At 40.6% G+C, this 7151-nt stretch overlaps 1 pseudogene; it reads left to right on the top strand.

Annotated features, from left to right (window-relative positions):
• The first annotated feature begins 258 nt into the window (after positions 1-258).
• LOC119816314 lies at positions 259-857 on the top strand (annotated as a pseudogene).
• The last annotated feature ends 6294 nt before the right edge of the window (positions 858-7151 follow it).

The following is a 7151-nucleotide window of genomic DNA, read 5'->3' as shown; positions in this document are numbered from 1 at the left end:
TGTATCTTTGAGAGATTTATTTATTTCGTCTACCTTTTTGTTTGTCATCTCCATTTCTTTATGGCAGTTTTTTACCTCCTGTTTAAGGTCCTCTATTATTTTCATAAAGTACTGTTTAAGGTCGATTTCTTCTATTTCCTCTGGAATAAGGTGTACAATTCTTGTTGTTTCGGGATGCCTGGATTCTGGTGATGTCATGTTGCCTTTCATGTTGTTGGAGGAGTTTTGGCATTGGCGCTTGCCCATCTCTTTCTTCAAATGGATATAGGAGACCTAAAACCAGAGAACTTCCTGGTGACAAGCAATGGACCGTCAAGCTGGCTGACTTTGGCTTAGCCAGAATCTAGTGCTACCAGATGGCCCTCACCCCTGTGGTTGTCACACTCTGGTACCTTGCCCCTGAAGTCCTCCTGCAGTCTACCTATGCCATGCCTGTGGACATTTTGAGCATTGGCTCTATCTTCGTGGAGATGTTCCGTCGAAAGCCTCTCTTGTATGGAAACTCAGAAGCTGACCAGTTGGGCAAAATCTTTGATCTCATTGGATTGCCTCCAGAAGACGACTGGCCTCGAGAGTCTCTCTGCCCCGAGGAGCCTTTTGCCCCGAGGAGCCTTTCCCCCTTCCCCCCCAGAGGGCCTCGACCAGTACAGTCAGTGCTGCTGCTGGAGATGCTGACTTTTAACCCACATAAGCGGACCTCTGCCTTCCAGGCCCTGCAGCACTCTTACCTACACAAGGAAGAAAGTGACCCAGAGTGGAAGAGTGGCTGGCTGCCTTTCCTCATTTCTGGACACCGAGCACGAGACTCTCAACATCTGCCTTCCTTTAGGTCTGTGGAGACTCCTCCAGTTTTTTAGAGAGAATATTTAAGCCTTAAATGACATTCCCTTCACCACTTCTTAGGAAGCTTACCCTCTTGCCCACCCCCATTCTCTAACTAAAGGGTGGGTGTATCTGTCTTCTCCCCTCCCTGATTTATATTGGGATCTTTTTTATACAGCAAAACGAGACAAAGAAATATGATCTTTTTTCTTTAAAAAAATAAATAAACTGAAAAAAAACATATGATCATTTCATTGGATGCAGAAAAAGCATTTGACAAAATTCAACATCCCTTTATGATAAAGGTCTTGGGGAGATTAGGGATACAAAGATCATATCTAAATATAATAAAAGCAATATACAGCAAACCAACAGCTAACATCAAATTAAACGGAGAGAAACTCAAAGCCATTCCACTAAGAACAGGAACAAAACAAAGCTGTCCGCTCTTACCATATCTCTTCAACATAGTGCTTGATATTCTAGCAATAGCAATAAAACAACATAAGGAGATCAAAGGGATTCGAATTGGAAAGGAAGAACTTTTGTTATTTGCAGATGATATGGTTGTGTACATCAGTGACCCCAAAAACTCTTCCAAAGAACTCCTACAGCTGATAAATACCTTTAGTGATGTGACAGGATACAAGATCAACTAAAAAAAATCAGTAGCCTTGCTATACTCAAAGGATAGAAAGGCAGAGAGGGAAATCAGAGAAACTTCACCTTTCATGATAGCCACAAATAGCATAAAGTATCTTGAAGTTACACTAACCAAAGAAGTGAAAGAGTGATTTGACAGAAACTTTAAGGCTTTGAAGAAAGAAATTGAAGACGACACCAGAAAATGGAAGGATCTCCCATACTCTTGGATGGGTAGGATCAACATAGTAAAAATGGCAGTTCTACGAAAGGCAATCTATAAATTCAATGCAATCCCTATCAAAATCCCAACAAAATTCTTCACAGACCTTGAGAGAACAATAATCAACTTTATATGGAAAAACAAGAACCCAGGATAGCCAAAACAATCTTATACAATAAAGGAGCTTCAGGAGGCATTACCTTCCCCGACTTCAAACTCTATAGCAGAACTACAGTAATGAAAACAGCTTGGTAGTGGCATGAAAACAGAGATGTTGACCAATGGAATCAAATTGAAGACCCAGATATTAACCCACAAACCTATGAACACCTGATTTTTGACAAAGAAGCTAAAAGTATGCAATGGAAGAAAGAGGGTATCTTCAACAAATGGTGCTGGCATAACTGGATGTCAACCTGTAGAAGAATGAAAATAGATCAATATCTATCACCATGCACAAAACTGAAATCCAAATGGATTAAAGACCTCAATACAAATCTGACCACACTGAACCTGATAGAAGAGAAAGTGGGAAGTAGACTCCAACACATGAGCTCAGGAGACAACTTCCTACATATAATCCCAGTAGCACAGACAACAAGAGCAACATATGTGGGTGCTTTTGTATTAGGGCCATAGATATTCAGGAATGAGACTTCATCCTGAGCATCTGTCTTTGTGGTTGAGGTGTGTTTCTTGTAAACAGCAGAATGTTGGATCTTGTTTTCATACGCATTCTCTTAACCTGTGCCTTTTTATAGGTGAATTGAGACTATTGATATTAAGTAATATTAATGACCAGTGGTTGTTAACTCGGGTTATTTTATTTATTTGTTTGTTTGTTTGTTTTGGTGGTATTATTTGTGTGTTTCCCTTCTTTGAGTTGTGATGGTGTAGGGTTATCAGATTTCTGTTTTATTATGGGATTATGGGTGTTGTTTGCTTCCTTTTGTTGTGGTTTTCCTTTTAGTACTTTTTGTAAGGCTGGGTTTTTGGTTACGTATTGCTTAAATTTGTTTTATCCTGGAATATCTTGTTTTCTCCATTGATTGCTGGGTATAGTAGTCTGGGCTTGCATCCATGGTCTCACATCTATCCAAGACCTTCTGGCTTTCATGGTTTCCATAGAGAAGTCAGGTGTAATTCTGATAGGTTTACTTTTATATGTTACTTGACCTTTTTCCTTTGCTACTCTTAATATTCTTTCTTTATTCTGTATGTTTTGTGTTTTAATTATTATATGGCAAGGGAATTTTTTTGAGCCAGTCTATTTGTTTATTTCCTCTATAGTATCTTTAGCATCTGAGATTCTTTCTCCTATCTCTTGTATTCTGTTGGTTATACTTCTCTCTGAATTCCTGTACATTTTTCCATATCCAGCCATCCCTCGCTTTGTGTTTCCTTCATTACCTCCATTTCAGTTTTCAAGTCTTGAACTGTTTCATTTACTTGTTTGATTGCTCTGTCTTGGTTTTCTTGGCTATCTTTGAGGGATTTATTCATTTCTTCGAACTTTTAGTTCATCTTCTCATCCATTTCTTTTAGGTAGTTTTTTACATGCTGTTTAAGGGTCTCTATCATTTTCATAATGTTACATTTAAAGTCAATTTCTTCTACTTCTTCTGGATTAGGGTGTTTAAGTCTTCCTGTTGCATGTTCGCTGGATTCTGGTGTTATCATATTGCTTTTCAGGTTGTTGGAAAAATTCTTGTATTGGTGCCTGCCCATTTCTTTATTCAAATGCAGTCAGGAGAATCTTGGCGTGTTGATCCAATCTTTGCTGTGGCTGACTGTGTACTTGGGGGTTTTTCTTGGTCTGCCCTCTCTTAGGTCCCTTCAGCACTGGAGTTGGTTATCAGATCCCATCTGCCCTGAAGCAGGCTATAGTGGTGGATCTAAGGACTCCAGAGATGGGAAGGAATGCTGGGTGGCAAGATGGGATAGGGTAAATAGAGAAAGCCAGTAGCCAGGGAGAAGGCCCACTGAATGGCCAGTAATTTTAGGGAACCGGAGGGGTCCTGTACTCCTTTCCCAGGCTGTCTGGCCAGCTAGGCGGGCATACACTTACCCCACCAGATTGATCCCTTCAGTACAGGAGCAGGTCCTCTTGCTGGCCAAGGACCTCGCAGACAAAAGGGCAGACTTGGTGGAGGCAGGGTCGTGTGGAATATAGAAACCTCTGTGGCAGGAGCACTCACCATTGGGTCCCCAGACCCTCAGCCCCAAAGCAGGCTGAGTTGGGAGATCCTACAACCTGCAGATGGAAAGGGGTGCTTGGGGGCAAGCTGGGATGGAATAAATAGAGAAAGCCAGTAGCTGGGGACACGCCCCACTGAATGGCCAGAAACGTTTAGGGAATTGGAGGGGGCTTGTACTCCCTTCCTGGGGCAGCCTGCCGGCTGAGTGGACACACACTTACCTCTCTGGATGGATCTCCTCAGTGCAGCTTAATATTCTTTCTTTTCTCTGTATGTTTAGTGTTTTGATTATTATATGGCAAGAGGACTTTTTTTTAAAATCCAGTCTATTTGGTGGTCTGTAAGCTTCTTGTATCTTCATAGGCATATCTTTCTTTAGGTAGGGAAGTTTTCATCTATGATTTTGTTAAACAAATTTTCTGTGCCTTTGAGTTGAACAACTTCTTCTTCTATACCTATTTTTCTAAAATTTGGCCTTTTATGGTGTCCCATATTTCATGGATATTTTGGGTTAAGCTTTTGTTAGATTTAATGTTCTCTTTAACTGATGAGTCTATTTCCTGTATAATATCTTCAGTGCTTGAGATTCTCTCTTCCATTTCTTGTATTCTGTTTTTCATACTTGCATTTGTGGTTTTTTCTCTTTTTCTCATAATTTCTGTTTCTATAATTCCTTCAGCTTGTGTTTTCATTATTTTTTCTATCATAGTTTTCAAGTACTGAATAGTTTCTTTTATATGTTTGAGTTCCATTTCTTGGTTTTCTTTAAGTGATTTGCTGATATCTTCCAATTTTTGTTTGTTTTTTCCTCCATTTCTTTAAGGTAATTTCTCATTTCATCTTTAAGAATTTCAAACATTCTCTTGAGGTTATTTTTTAGATCATTTTTTTCCTATGTCATCCGTATTTGGTTGTTCAGATCTTGCTTTTCTAGGGTCTTTAGGTTTTACTGGTATTGTGTTGCTCTTTGTGTTGTAGCATATGATCTTACATTTTCTGCTCATCTTTTCCTCTAATAGGGGTTGTCTGAGATTCTGTTGAATAGTCTTCTAGGTGCCAGTAAATCCAAAGCTCAGATGGTTGTTCCTCATGGTACACTCAGTGTCACAGTTCTAGTTACCCCATTGGTTATTCATGTTCCTGGATATAGCTCAGCACTCCTGTGCTTTGGTCTGCTATCTTGGAGTTTGCTACTTCAGGTCTACTTTGGCCTAGGCTGCTGGCTTTGATCTGTTTCTGTAAATCTTGGTCTGGATCTCCTCATGCAGAAGTCCCTGGCTTTGAGTTGTACCTGTTGTGGTGGAGATTTCTGACTCTAAATCTGGTTGCTGGCTCAGTCCTGATCCACCTATGTCCCAGGACTGGGTTTGCTCCTGGCTTCTGCTCCTAGTGGAGCTTGTTCTCTTTGTGTCTTAGCTAACTGGTTCAGTCCCACTCCAGTTCCAGTGGAGATTGCAGACTCTGAGTCAGGTTGCTGGCTCAATCCTGATCTGCCAGTGTCCCAGGACTAGGTTGGCTCCCAGGGCTAGACTTGCTCCTGGCTTCTGCTCCTAGTGGAGCTTGTTTTCTCCAGCCCTCTCTGACCTAGGAGTCTCCGTTTTCTCTCTTTCTTTAGAGGTTCTCTCTCTCTCTCTCTCTCTCTCGACTTCTCTCTCATCTCTCTCCTCTCTTTGTGTATGTGTGTGTGCACCAATGTATGCAGTTCCCTCAGAGGCCCAAAAGAGGGGCAGTAGACCTCTTTGGGGGGGGTTATTTTTATTTTATGTGCATTGGTTTTTTGCCTCACATGTATATCCATGTTAGGGTGTCAGGTTCCCTAGAACTGGAGTTACAGACATTTGTGAGCTGCCATGTGGTTGCTGGGAATTGAACCCAGGTCCTCTGGAAGAATAGTAAGTGCCCTTAACTTCTGAGCCATCTCTACAGGCCTGGCACTAGGCCTCTTAAAAGCAGTTGTGAATTGTCATGTGAGTGCTGAGAATCAAACCTGGGTCCTCTGGAAGAGCAGCCAGAGATCTGAACTGCTAAGTCATCTACCCAGAGAGAGATAGGTCATTCTTATTGTGTAAGTAACCTTAATTCATATTTCTAGACCATGGGTACATGAAAGGTGATGGTCTAAAACATGGATTAAAGTTGTTCCAAAAGACTTCCACAATGGAAGGGGTTACATGAAACTTTATTATGTAACTTAGTCACACAACAAAGAAAGACCAAATTAAGGCACTTACCAGATATACTGGCATATTATAGCAAAATAGGGAAAGTATTATAAGTGACATATGCTGCCTGGTGGCATTCTTATGTTTTGGATTAGCAGAAGCTTGTGGTCTATTAAGAAAACATAATGGAAATTGGGCAGTGGTGGTGCACACCTTTAATCCCAGTACTCAGGAGGCAGAGGCAGGTGGATCTCAGTGATTTTGAGGTCAACCTGGTCTACAAAGCAAGTTCCAGGATAGCCAGGGCTTTCATGCAGAGAAACCCTGTTTCAAAAAAAATAAAAACAAAAACAGAAACACAACAAACAACTACACACACAAAATTTCCAATAGGAGTAGATGGCCCAGATGATCCAACATTTCAGAGGACCTCTATTGGAGTTTTTTTCTGAGTTCTACCTTCAGAACAGCCTCAAGAATGCTGGCTAAGATGATCAATCCTCACAGAATATTCCAGTCAGGTCTTGACCATAATTCTAAATATTATTTAAGTCTCCATAAGACTTAAATTATCAGTGCCCCTAATGAGCAAAAAGTAGCCTAAAAAACTAGGCCCATGTTCCCAAAATAATGGATTAGAGATGTTTGTCTTTGTTTAGAGTGCTGGTTACAAGTTGTTTTAAATAATGGTCAAAAAGAAGCTAAACAAAGGAGATTAGATTCAGAGTTCTTGTTTGAAAAAATAAAGGGAAAATACTGTGGGACAATGGTCTTGTACTCTGGAAAGATTTGTTACTTGTATTGGTTTAATAAAGCACTGATTGGCCAGTAGCCATGCAGAAAGTATAAGCGGGGTGACCAAAATAATAAATTCTGGAAAGAAGAAAGGCTAAGTCTGTAGTCGTCACCCAGATACAGAGGATGCAAGATAAGAATGCCCCATTGATAAAAGCTACCAAGACATGTGGCTAACACAGACAAGAATTATGGGTTAACTTAAGATTAATTTAGTTAATGAGAATCCTGAGCTAATAGTCCAACCCGTTTATAATTAATGTAGACTTCTGTGTGTTTCTTTGGGACTGAATGGCTGTGGGACAGGAC

This window comes from Arvicola amphibius, chromosome 6 (assembly GCF_903992535.2).
Source record: "Arvicola amphibius chromosome 6, mArvAmp1.2, whole genome shotgun sequence".
Lineage (NCBI taxonomy): Eukaryota > Metazoa > Chordata > Mammalia > Rodentia > Cricetidae > Arvicola > Arvicola amphibius.
The sequence above is the reverse complement of the archived record's forward strand: the minus strand, read 5'-3'. Positions and strand labels throughout refer to the sequence as shown.